Source organism: Sarcophilus harrisii, chromosome 2 (assembly GCF_902635505.1).
Source record: "Sarcophilus harrisii chromosome 2, mSarHar1.11, whole genome shotgun sequence".
Lineage (NCBI taxonomy): Eukaryota > Metazoa > Chordata > Mammalia > Dasyuromorphia > Dasyuridae > Sarcophilus > Sarcophilus harrisii.
Window position 1 is genome coordinate 430,949,509 of NC_045427.1, and position 11,545 is coordinate 430,961,053.

General features: G+C 39.2%; 1 long non-coding RNA gene across 1 annotated transcript in view; it reads left to right on the forward strand.

Annotated features, from left to right (window-relative positions):
• Positions 1-2,647, forward strand: part of LOC116421715 — a 4,628-nt gene extending 1,981 nt beyond the window's left edge. The window contains exons 2-4 of the long non-coding RNA XR_004232206.1: positions 11-110; positions 563-699; positions 2,602-2,647. This is a non-coding gene — a long non-coding RNA (uncharacterized LOC116421715). The remainder of the gene's footprint in view (positions 1-10; positions 111-562; positions 700-2,601) is intronic.
• Positions 2,648-11,545: the final 8,898 nt, after the last annotated feature.

Genomic DNA, 11,545 nt, shown 5'->3' on the forward strand with positions numbered 1-11,545 from the left:
TTCCTCAAAGGTGGTGCTCAGAAGGGGACAGAGTCTTCCAGATGGGTCTGACCAGTACTGCCAGGACAATTCAACCTCTTCCTTCTCCTTAACACCCTCCACAAAGGCAGGTATTGCTTTGCCCCTGGAAATGACTTTGAGATATCCACTGTGAACTGGCGTCCCGCCCCCATCTACCATCATCCCCCAGCTCCAGGCACATAACAGCTCAAATATATTATACATATTAAAAGAATATATTCTCTAGGAACCCTGAAGGGGATAATGAAACCTATATATATATCTATATATTTATACACAATAGATTGGCTGGGAAATGCTCTGAAAATCCTTCCAGCTGTGACAGCCCTTTGAAATATAGCGCACTCACCACGCCTCCCCCACTGCTGGCTGGTTGGAGACATTAAAGATTTAAAAAAGAGAGAGAGAAAGAAAGAAAGGGAGGAAAAAGGAGGAGGCTTCCTTCGCCTTCTGTGGCCCTACGGCAATTTGTGTTTATATATTAAACCCACTCATCACCTAATCAAACTGACTCTCCCCACGTCCCCCACCTGCCCTCAAGGGGACCAGGAGGCTGCCTGCGGTGTTCCAAGCATCCTGCTTCTGATTTCCCTGGATCTGAGGGGCTGAAACTCACAGGAGGGGGTGTGAAGAGGGGCCGAGAAGGAGGTACAGGACCTGTGCTGATTTCTCATAGAGGTGAGAGGGGTGACTACTTCTTCAGAAGAGGGGGTTGGGACGCACACAGACTCCCCTGCGGTGGGCAGCAACCGTCTGCCTTCCACAGCAATCAGTCCGCATTGACTGTTTGGCCAGCACGCTCTAGGATGCTAATCTCCCATTATACGGCCTTTTAAGGAGAAACTAAATATGTGTATTTTAGGAGGAGGTGCAAAGTTGGAAAAAGGCGCAGAGTGAGAGACTGTGTATGTCAGTGTCAGTGTGCTCTTCTCATCTTTGCCATTCGACATCCCTTTCTTCAATGTTCAGTTCAGATGCCATCTTTTCCCTGAAAATTTCCTTAATCTCCCCAGATGAAAGTGCTCTCTCTCTCTCTCCCATCTCTCCTTTGTTTCAGTAGCATTCTGTTGTGTGTCATCTATTTGTCTGTGGATATTTATCCTCTCAGAGATTATATGCCCCTTGAGAAAATGGACTATGTACTTTAAAAAAAAGTTGATGCTTTTAATTTTCTGCATTGCTATTACTTTGAAATATTCCACCTCTTCTCTCCCCAAAAGAACCCACCTTTGAAACAAAGAAGTATAACCAAACAAACTAGAACGAGATGTTGGCCATATCTCACAATGCTTTGCTCATTCTTACCTATAGCCCACCTTTCTAGCAGTGGAGACAGGTCATTTCATCAATATTATTAAGGACTGACATTTTTCATATTTGTATACACAAGACTTTGTATGTAATAGTAGGTATATAATGAACATTGAGCTGCCCTAGACTAAATTGGGAATACCTGGGCTACTTCTTCCTTCCCTCATTTCATCATTCAGTCATCAAACATTTATTAAGCTCTTGTTGTATTTAAAGCAGACACAGTTTAGACCTGAAAGAAAAATAAATTTATAGTAAAAACATTTCCTGCATTCCTGGAGTCAGAAGGAGAACCACCAAACACAGACAAGTGTAATGCACAATATTAAATAAGTACATTAGAGAGATGGAAGACAAAATGCTATGTGGGGATTATGGAAAAGGATTATTACTTAGTAGGGGTTCAAGGATGCCTTCATAAGGCATTTGAGTTGTGCTTCAAAGGTAAGGTAGGAATTCGGTAAGCAGAGAGGCAGAAGGACTTTCTAGGCCTGGGGAATAGCTTGGGCAAAGGCATGTTGGAGGAATAAAGAATTTTTTCAATATGGCTGGAGCATCGAGTACATGGAAAGGAATAGCAAAAAATAATGATTAAAAATGTGATCCCAGGTAAGGTGAATATCTTACAAAGGAGCCTGAATTTTTCTCAGTAGAAAATAGAGGACTATTGATAATTAGTTAGGTCTGGAGGTTTCTGGGTTAAACAATTTAGCAACTCAAGGTTATCAGATTTCCTCTTTCAGATACAATGTGCTCTTTAAGACTGATTTTGGAACAAGAAGATCCTTCTCTTCTAGCTAAATGCTACTCACCTCAGTCTAAGCTGCCTTTAATTCCTCTATACTGCACTGCTGTCTGCTCTATCCAACAGTTCTGGGCCATACAAATGTAGGCCTGATTCTATTCAGTTTATTCTATTGACAATGGAAGGTCATGCAGAGGCTTCATGAAGTCGTGCATGATGTGAAAGATTTTGAATTAGGAAAACTTGGGTTCAAATCCAGACTTGGAATATTTATTAGCTTTGGGCCCGTGAGCTTGTCACATCATTTCTTAGCCTCAGTTTCATCATCTACAAAATGGGAAATAATCATTGTGGTACTTGCCTCATAGGACTTAACTGAGATAATGCACAGAAAGCTCTTGTAAGACTTCAAGAGCAAAAGCAATATCAGTTATTACTGGATGCAAAACTGCTGTCTCTTCAAACAGACTGTGGGCTCCTTAAGGACAGGGACTGAGCTTTTTCCATTTTCATTTCCCCCACAGCACTGAGGACTGAAGAGATATGCAATAAAGACTTGTCAAAATGAAATATATACTTCCTACTTTTACTCAGCCTCCAGGGCCCCCTTTTCTGCACCTACCTCAATTAACCAGTCAAGGGAATATTTATATTTGCCATTACCAAGGGACAAGCCTACTGTGGGCCCAGCTCTGAGAAGGGGACTAATAGCAACTTCCACTCATATGGTGTTCTGGATTTTTGTAAGATTTTGAGCAATTTCTGGGTCATGTGACCAACAAAATGGAGGATTAGACATTTTCTCTCTTCCTCACAATCTCTCAAACATCTCCAAAACATAAATTATGTGCCAAAGATAAAGCAAATTCAGCCATCTCTATGGTCTAGGACACTGAGGATCCAAAAGAAATTTTTTTTAAAATCTCATAAGTTGGTGTGTATTCTGAGCCTATTCATCACACTCTCCTGCACTGCCTACCATGCTACCGACCACAAGGCTGCAGTAGCAGATTCTAGGACTTGCCACAAGGGTTTAGACAGATTCCCTAGGGCTGTAGCAGCACTCTAAGCTTTAGAAACTTGCTGGGGTTGCAACAGCCATCCAGCACTGCAGCAGGCAGCATTCTGTGCTACAAAAGATCTCTGCAGGAGAATGGAAGAACAGGGAAAGGGGCAATGGAAAAATCTGGGTTTGAAATAAAGCTCAAGCCCATACCCCAATTTTTACTCCTCTCAGAACCTAGGAGACCCAGACTACTACCCCATAGTACCAACATAGTCTGTCTCTGAACTGTTGGTGCCAGGCCAGAGAAATGGGAAACAGAGGGAGTGGGACAAAATGCCAGTACACAACATGTGTGTGGTGGGGCAAGGGGAGGGGGCTCCTGTGTGGCATTCCAGTAAGCTAGTAAGTTCTAGCATCCAGCTCAGAACTGCTCTGTCCTGCATATGTCACATGGGGTAGAGACCTAGGTTGGTGAACCAAGTTGTCTATTGTAGAAGGAGGCTGAGATGCTTTGAGATCCAGCTCCCAAGAAACCATCACTGGAGAGGGAGTGAGAAAGTGAACAATGGGAAAATAAGGAGCAAAAAAGGACTGAAATTATCAAAATCTCCAGAAGAAGACTCAAAGACCTTGAACATACACAGAAAAATCAACAGCAAAAACATTAACAGCAGTAGGAAATATATTTTCTAGATCTAGTAAATGATTTCAAGTACCTATGAATAAATGCTGTAAAACAAAGGAAAACTATTCAATACTTGATGAAACAGATGATCTTGTGGAATTTGAGAACATAGAACCACAACACATTTTTCATGAATGTTTTAAAAAAAAAAGATGACTATTACAAGAGCAGAATTTGACTGTGTGGAAAAGGTGAAGAACTTACAGATCAAGCACATATTGATCACAGACTGTTAGCTAAATTAATTGAAGCCTTAAAGGCCTCTGTTTCAGCTTCTCTGGAAGCATGTGATTTTAGATAAGGCCTGCATTACATTCCACTGTCCAAAGAAGGGTATGTGGTGAGGAAGCTGTACATCACCTTGTCTACTGCATTCCACTGACCAAATAGGGGAATAGAGACTTATGTGACCAATCACACCATATAGAGGCTGGGATTTTGAGGGTCCTTTGAAAGGTATAAAGACTGTGAGCATTCTCAAGGGAGCGGCTCTCTCCTGCTGTGAACTTCGGTTTGCAGACCAGGATGGGGTCCGCTTCTCGAGATTCTAATAAATAAATCTGCTTTTTATGAGTGATCTCTGAGTAGTCAATTTGGGTAGGTGTCTTCATCCCAAACATGACTTACAGAGAAAAACATTAATGGACAAAATAAACTCTAATCTGTAATGACAAGTCTGACCAAAGAGAAATCAATAGGTTGGTAACACAAGTGCACAGAAGTAAAGGACAATATAAAAGCAAAAAATAACATAAAAAGAAAATATATCGCCATGAAAGCAAAATATTGATTATGAAGAAAGGATGCATAGAGACAATCTAAGGATCATAGATCTTCCAGAAGAACACAACAAAACAGAAAACTTGATCACTGTAATGTAAGAAATAATATATGCTAACGGCCCAAAACTTTTAAACAAATGCAATTCTAATCGAAAAGAATTCATAGATCTTCTCCAGAAAAAAAACTCAAGGCAGCAAATCCTAAGACACACAGTGCTTAACTTTAACAATTCAGTTCAGAAACAAGTCCTGGAAGTGATCAGAAGAAAGATCTTCAATGCAAAGAAAAAGACATTCAAATGAATATAAAATTATTCTGCACCTACTAATAAGTCCAGGGAGAATAGAATATTGTATTTTAAAGTGAAATGGATATCAAGATGCATAATCTACTCTGCAAATCTGAGATTAACCAGAAATGAAAAAAGATGGACATTCAATAATAAATAGGTATTTGAAACATTCTTAGAAAGAAAAGTAAACTTGAAGAGATTCAGTTCTTGAATACCCCCAGACAAAAGAAATGGTGATAGGATGAACAAATGAAATTGCCAAGTACAGCAATAGCAAAAGAGTGACATCAGTCACAAAGTTCACATAGAAATAGGAGTGAAGGTGGAAGTCAAGTGAATATAACAAAGGGAAAAGCCTGGGGCATTATAGACAGAATCTGGTGACGCTTTACTTACATATAAATTAATGTTTTTTGTAGGACTACATTACATTTTACAGGAAAGGGGGTGACTAAAGGGTAGAGAACAGTGTGTGAAACATCTGAGTCAAACAGGGTTAGAAATAAGGTAACCCCTATTGTCTCTGGAAGAGAAAAGATCAAAAGGGTGAAGAGGAGGGGGAAGGATTGAAAAGGAAGGAAAAATGACAGAAGCCTTATTTTATTGGTGACAAAGAGTTCCACTGGTGAATGCTCGTATTAAGAGTGAAGAAAGATGTTCTGTGAAAGGAGATGAGAACCTTGTGCTGGGTACAGACTGAGCAATTTGATGCTTGAAAAGACAACTCTTGTGTGAAGTGGGGAGTTGAAACTCCTAGAGGTATTTAGCACCTGGAAAAGTATGAAGGCATGGACTCAGGAAGGAGATACCATATAGATCAATGATGGCTTGCATAATCAGGTACATTAGTAGGGTTAGATCTTACCTTGGAGCAGAGGTTTTTCTGTCACCTGCAAGAATTAGCATTGTTCTGGGAATGAGCGATAATGAAAAAGGGGAATCTTCAGGGCAAGCTCAACAGAGCAATGGCAGAAACTCTTCAGAGTATAAATCCCTTGGAAGTTTTGATTGGAGGAGGACAGAGAATAGAAAGAGGACTAGGTAATCATAGGAGTCAATGAGGAGCCAGGAGACAAAAAGAGAAGATGGATAATGAGAATAGTAAGAAAAACTTACTTTGGAATAGGACGCAAAAAACAAAAATACTAATGAACAGGATCAGTTGAAGGAGAGGACAGGAAGGGAGAAATCTTCTTGGTTAACAAGAACAAAAGGAGGGGAAAAGAATCAAATAACCAGATAAAGACCTGACTGAAATGACTGAACCACTACAAATGAAAAAAGTGAATCAAGAGTGAAAGGAAAAGAGTGAGTGGTAATAGGGCCACCTTAAAAAGATTAAGCCAAAGTAACTAAGGAATATAGTACTGTGTTTACAGCAGAAGAGGGAAAAATAATAACTTGGGAAGATATTAAAGACAAATGGAAGAAAATATAGATACAACTCTCATGACTTTAAATATAAATGGATTAAGCAATTGAATAAAACAAACCAAAATAAAAAAGATGACAGAATAGATAAGAAAATGAAATCCTATGACCTATTGCTTGCAAGAAACACATTTTTAAAACAAAGACACAAAATAAAATTGAAGGGACGAAATTTAGAGCTGTAAGGAATCTTAGTGTTCATTTATTCCATTCCCCCCAGCTTGTAAATAATTTTCTGACAACTTGTTTTACAGATGAGGAAAGTGAAGATTTGGAAAACAAAAATGACTTATCTAAGATCACACAGCTAGTCAGTATGACAGCCTGAATTCCAACACTAGTGTCCTTTGGCTCCCATTCTATGGTTCTTTCCATTTGCCCACACTGAAGATGGAATCCCTTTCCTCCAGGAGCTCATCCTCTTGTTGGGAATTTCTACGTCTGACTCTGCCACTTACCAGTTAGGTGATTTTGGTCAGACATTTCACTTTGAAACTTCTTGCTTTTCCCTGACTTGCTTCCAGAAAGATTAAGGACAGACTTATGTGGTTGACCCTAGTGCAAGGGTTGATAATTTTTCACAGGTGTCACTGAAGCTTTCCTTCTTTTGTGAAGTGGAAAGAGGGAGGAAAAGAAATAGGAGACTATGTGTTGTTTGGGTTTCTGTTGCTTCATCTTTTAAATGGGGGCTCTACTTCACCTATTTCACAGGATTATGAGGGTAAAATAAGTAATACGTGGGCTTTGTACGTATAAGGAAAATTCAGGCCAAAACTCTTTATGAGTCTCATGGATGAGACTTTGCATTGTCCCTTGGTTTGGCACAATCATCCATATGCCATCTGAAAAGAGGATATGTAATGGATAATAATGAAGACAACTCTCCATGAAGGTCCTACTCTGATGCTTCAATGTGGAATGAGGAATTGAATACAAATTCTAGCATGTTTTACCAAGCTGGAAAGAACTGAAGAAAAACTGAATTAGGAACGACTCAGCTACATGTGGAAAAACTCATGATCAGAATGACTTCAGTATAATCAATTGTTTGACCATGATATTTCTTTTTTTTTTTTAATAGCCTTTTATTTACAGGATATATGCATGGGTAACTTTACAGCATTAACAATTGCCAAACCTCTTGTTCCAATTTTTCACCTCTTACCCCCCCATCCCCTCCCTTAGATGGCAGGATGATCAGTAGATGTTAAATATATTAAAATATAAATTAGATATACAATAAGTATACATGACCAAAACGTTATTTTGCTGTACAAAAAGAATCAGACTCTGAAATATTGTACAATTAGCTTGTGAAGGAAATCAAAAATGCAGGTGTGCATAAATATAGGGATTGGGAATTCAATGTAATGGTTTTTAGTCATCCCAGAGTTCTTTTTCTGGGCATAGCTAGTTCAGTTCATTACTGCTCCATTAGAAATGATTTGGTTGATCTCGTTGCTGAGGATGGCCTGGTCCATCAGAACTGGTCATCATATAGTATTGTTGTTGAAGTATATAATGATCTCCTGGTCCTGCTCATTTCACTCAGCATCAGTTCGTGTAAGTCTCTCCAGGCCTTTCTGAAATCATCCTGTTGGTCATTTCTTACAGAACAGTAATATTCCATAATATTCATATACCACAATTTATTCAGCCATTCTCCAACTGATGGACATCCATTCAGTTTCCAGTTTCTAGCCACTACAAAAAGGGCTGCCACAAACATTCGTGCACATACAGGTCCCTTTCCCTTCTTTATAATCTCTTTGGGATATAATCCCAGTAGTAACACTGCTGGATCAAAGGGTATGCACAGTTTGATAACTTTTTGAGCATAGTTCCAAACTACTCTCCAAAATGGTTGGATTCGTTCACAACTCCACCAACAATGCATCAATGTCCCAGTTTTCCCGCATCCCCTCCAACAATCATCATTATTTTTTCCTGTCATCTTAGCCAATCTGACAGGTGTGTAGTGGTATCTTAGAGTTGTCTTAATTTGCATTTCTCTGATTAATAATGACTTGGAGCATCTTTTCATATGACTAGAAATAGTTTCAATTTCTTCATCTGAGAATTGTCTGTTCATATCCTTTGACCATTTTTCAATTGGAGAATGGCTTGATTTTTTATAAATTAGAGTTAATTATCTATATATTTTGGAAATGAGGCCTTTATCAGAACCTTTGACTGTAAAAATATTTTCCCAGTTTATTGCTTCCCTTCTAATCTTGTCTGCGTTAGTTTTGTTTGTACAAAAACTTTTCAGTTTGGTATAATCGAAATTTTCTATTTTGTGATCAGTAATGATCTCTAGTTCTGCTTTGGTCATAAAGACCTTCCCCTTCCACAGTTGACCATGATATTTCTTGCCTACCTACTAATATATAGAAGGGCTATTATCTGCATTAGAGGGAAAGGTCCCCTGTTCATTAAATCATGTATCCTTGACATTTTTAACTATAATAATAAAAATTTGGTTTTCTCCATAATATTATTACGTGAAAACTCCCTGGGAAAATAATGGAATAAGGAGATAATGGAAAGTACTGAATTTTTAGTCAGAGGACTTGAGTTCAAATACTGGTTCAGTGATTTAGGCAAGTAACTTTTACTACTCTGAGACTCAGTTTCCCCATCTGTAAAATGATGCATTTGTACCAGATGACCTTTTAGGTCCTCTCCACTTATAAATCTATGATTCTTATGGATTGTGCTAAGGTTTAGGCATAAACAGAAAAAGGACTATGGGAGATTGAGGAGACTGGGCTACTCAGGGAAGTTTTCCAGAAGAGGTGACATTTGATCTGGAACTTGACATGCTTTTCTCCCTTTCAGCCCAACTATTTGGGAAATAATGACAAACTGCTTCCTCTTACAGTGTCCCACATTTAGAGATCCTGTGTCCTTTGATGTCCTTACAGTCTCCACAGCCTGCTAGCTGCCATCCCAGCCTCCTGTCATTGAAATGAGAATTGGAGGTGCTGATAGGGCAGCTCTAGCCTTGGGCAATCGATTACTCAACAAGGCTAGGAAAGGGAGGGGTGTAGTACACTAATATTTACATGACAGCTTAGTTCTGGTTGGAAAGGTTTCTAATTTATGAAACACAACAAGATAGGAAATCCACAGCCTTACCTCCCCCCTGGCCTCTGGGAGAATGAAGTCACTTTCAAAAAATATAGAAATGCTTTCTTGGGACCAAAAATGGAAAGATTACTGAACTGAGGTTCAAGACCAACTTGCTATACTTGCTAGCTTTGGGAACCTGTGCAAATTGTTGATCTCTTTGAAACTCAGTTTCCTTACCTGTAAAATGGGGATAAGAATATCTCTGGTATCTGTTACATAATACAGTTGGTGTGAGGCTTATCTAAGATTATGACAATACAGTACTTTACAAACCTTAAATCAATACATGTTCCCTGTTATAATCTTCACTGTTGTCATCACCATTGTCATCATTGTGGTCATCATCATCATCATCATCATCATCATCATCTACAGTAAAAGATCACAGGATTTTGTACTGAGAGACCTAAGTTCAAATTGGACTTCTCTATGGCATACCCATTTAATCTTGATCAAGTCATTTAATTTGTCTGGACTTTAACTTTCTCCACTGTAAAATGGGTATCTTGGACCATTTATCATAGAAATCATCTAGTCCATCCTCTTCATTTTCCAGATTAGGAAGTTGAGTCCTGACTCTTTAAAGTCAGTTTGAAATGACTCTTTAAAGGTCACATAGGGACTAAAGCAGCAAAAACATCACTCAAGCCTTGATCCTATAACTCTAAGATTGTTCTTTCCCCTGAACCACAATAACCACAGACTACCTTTATAATCCTTTCTGGTTTTAAATCCTATGATTTGAGGTGGTTGGGAAGAGACCAGATTGGGGGCAGTAATCATGGCATTAGTGGTGGAGGAAAAAGGGAAATATGATCCCCACCTTTCATCCAGGATTAGGTGCTTGGAAAAATTGTAATGTAATTATTTGTCTTTGGGGCCATATTCTCCCTTTCTTCCCTTAATTTTTGATGTCCTCTTTCTCACCAGTATCTCTCCCAAAGGGAGCCTCTGCTCCTATCTGTTCTGAAGGGGAATCAAAGAATTAATTCCCACAGCAATGCTTGGGGTCTTGATGTATTTATTATTAGTCCTTTTAGGGAGCGGCAACTTGATGTAGCAAAAAGAGGTGGGTATGGTGGGGTAGAAGCAGGGTTCTAACCCTGTCCGTATCACTAAACTCACTATACAACCTTGGACAAGCCCTTTACAACCCAACACATAGCCCTATCTCATCTTATAAGCCTTCACAAGTCCTATGCATTTTATGCTCCAGAAAAACTGGACAGCTAGCTACCTTCTGTCCTTTCAGGGAGTCTTTGCTCTCACACCTTTCTGTATTTGCTTCTCTCTACCTGGAACAGTCTTCATCCCATGTGTACGATGGCCTCCAACTCACCTCAACTGCAATTTCCTTGAAGAATGTTTCCTGAAATGCAAGTTAAGACAACTCTGAGGTACCACTACACATCTCTCAGATTAGCTAAGATGGCAGGAAAAGATAATGGCAAATGTTGGAAGGGATGTGGGAAAACTGGGATACTTATACATTATTGATGGTGTTGTGAACTGATCCAACCATTCTGGAGAGTAATTTAGAACTATGCCCAAAGGGATAACAAACTATGCATATCCTTGGATCCAGCAATGTTTCTACCGAGCCCAAAGAGATCTTAAAGGAGGGAAAGGGACCTGTATGTGCAAGAATGTTTGTAGCAGCCCTTTTTGTAGTGACTAGAAACTGGAAACTGAGTGGATGCCCATCAATTGGAGAATGGCTGAATAAATTATGGTACATGAATGTTATGGAATATTATTGTTCTGTAAGAAATGACCACCAGGATGATTTTAGAGAAGTCTGGAGAGACTTACATGAACTGATGCTGAGTGAAGCGAGTAGAACCAGGAAATCATTGTACACGGCAACAACAAGATTATACGATGCTTCTGATGGACTTGGTTCTTTTCAACAAGAGATGATTTATATTGGTCAACCTGCCATCTGGGGGAGGGAATGGGGGGAAGGAAGGGAAAAATGGAACAAAGGGTTTTGCAGTTGTCAATGCTGAAAAATTACCCATGCATATATCTTGTAAATAAAAAGCTATAAAAAAAACCCAATGAGATGATTCAGACAAGTTCCAATGATGTTGTGATGATGAGAGCCATCTATACCCAGAGAGAGGACTGTGGAAA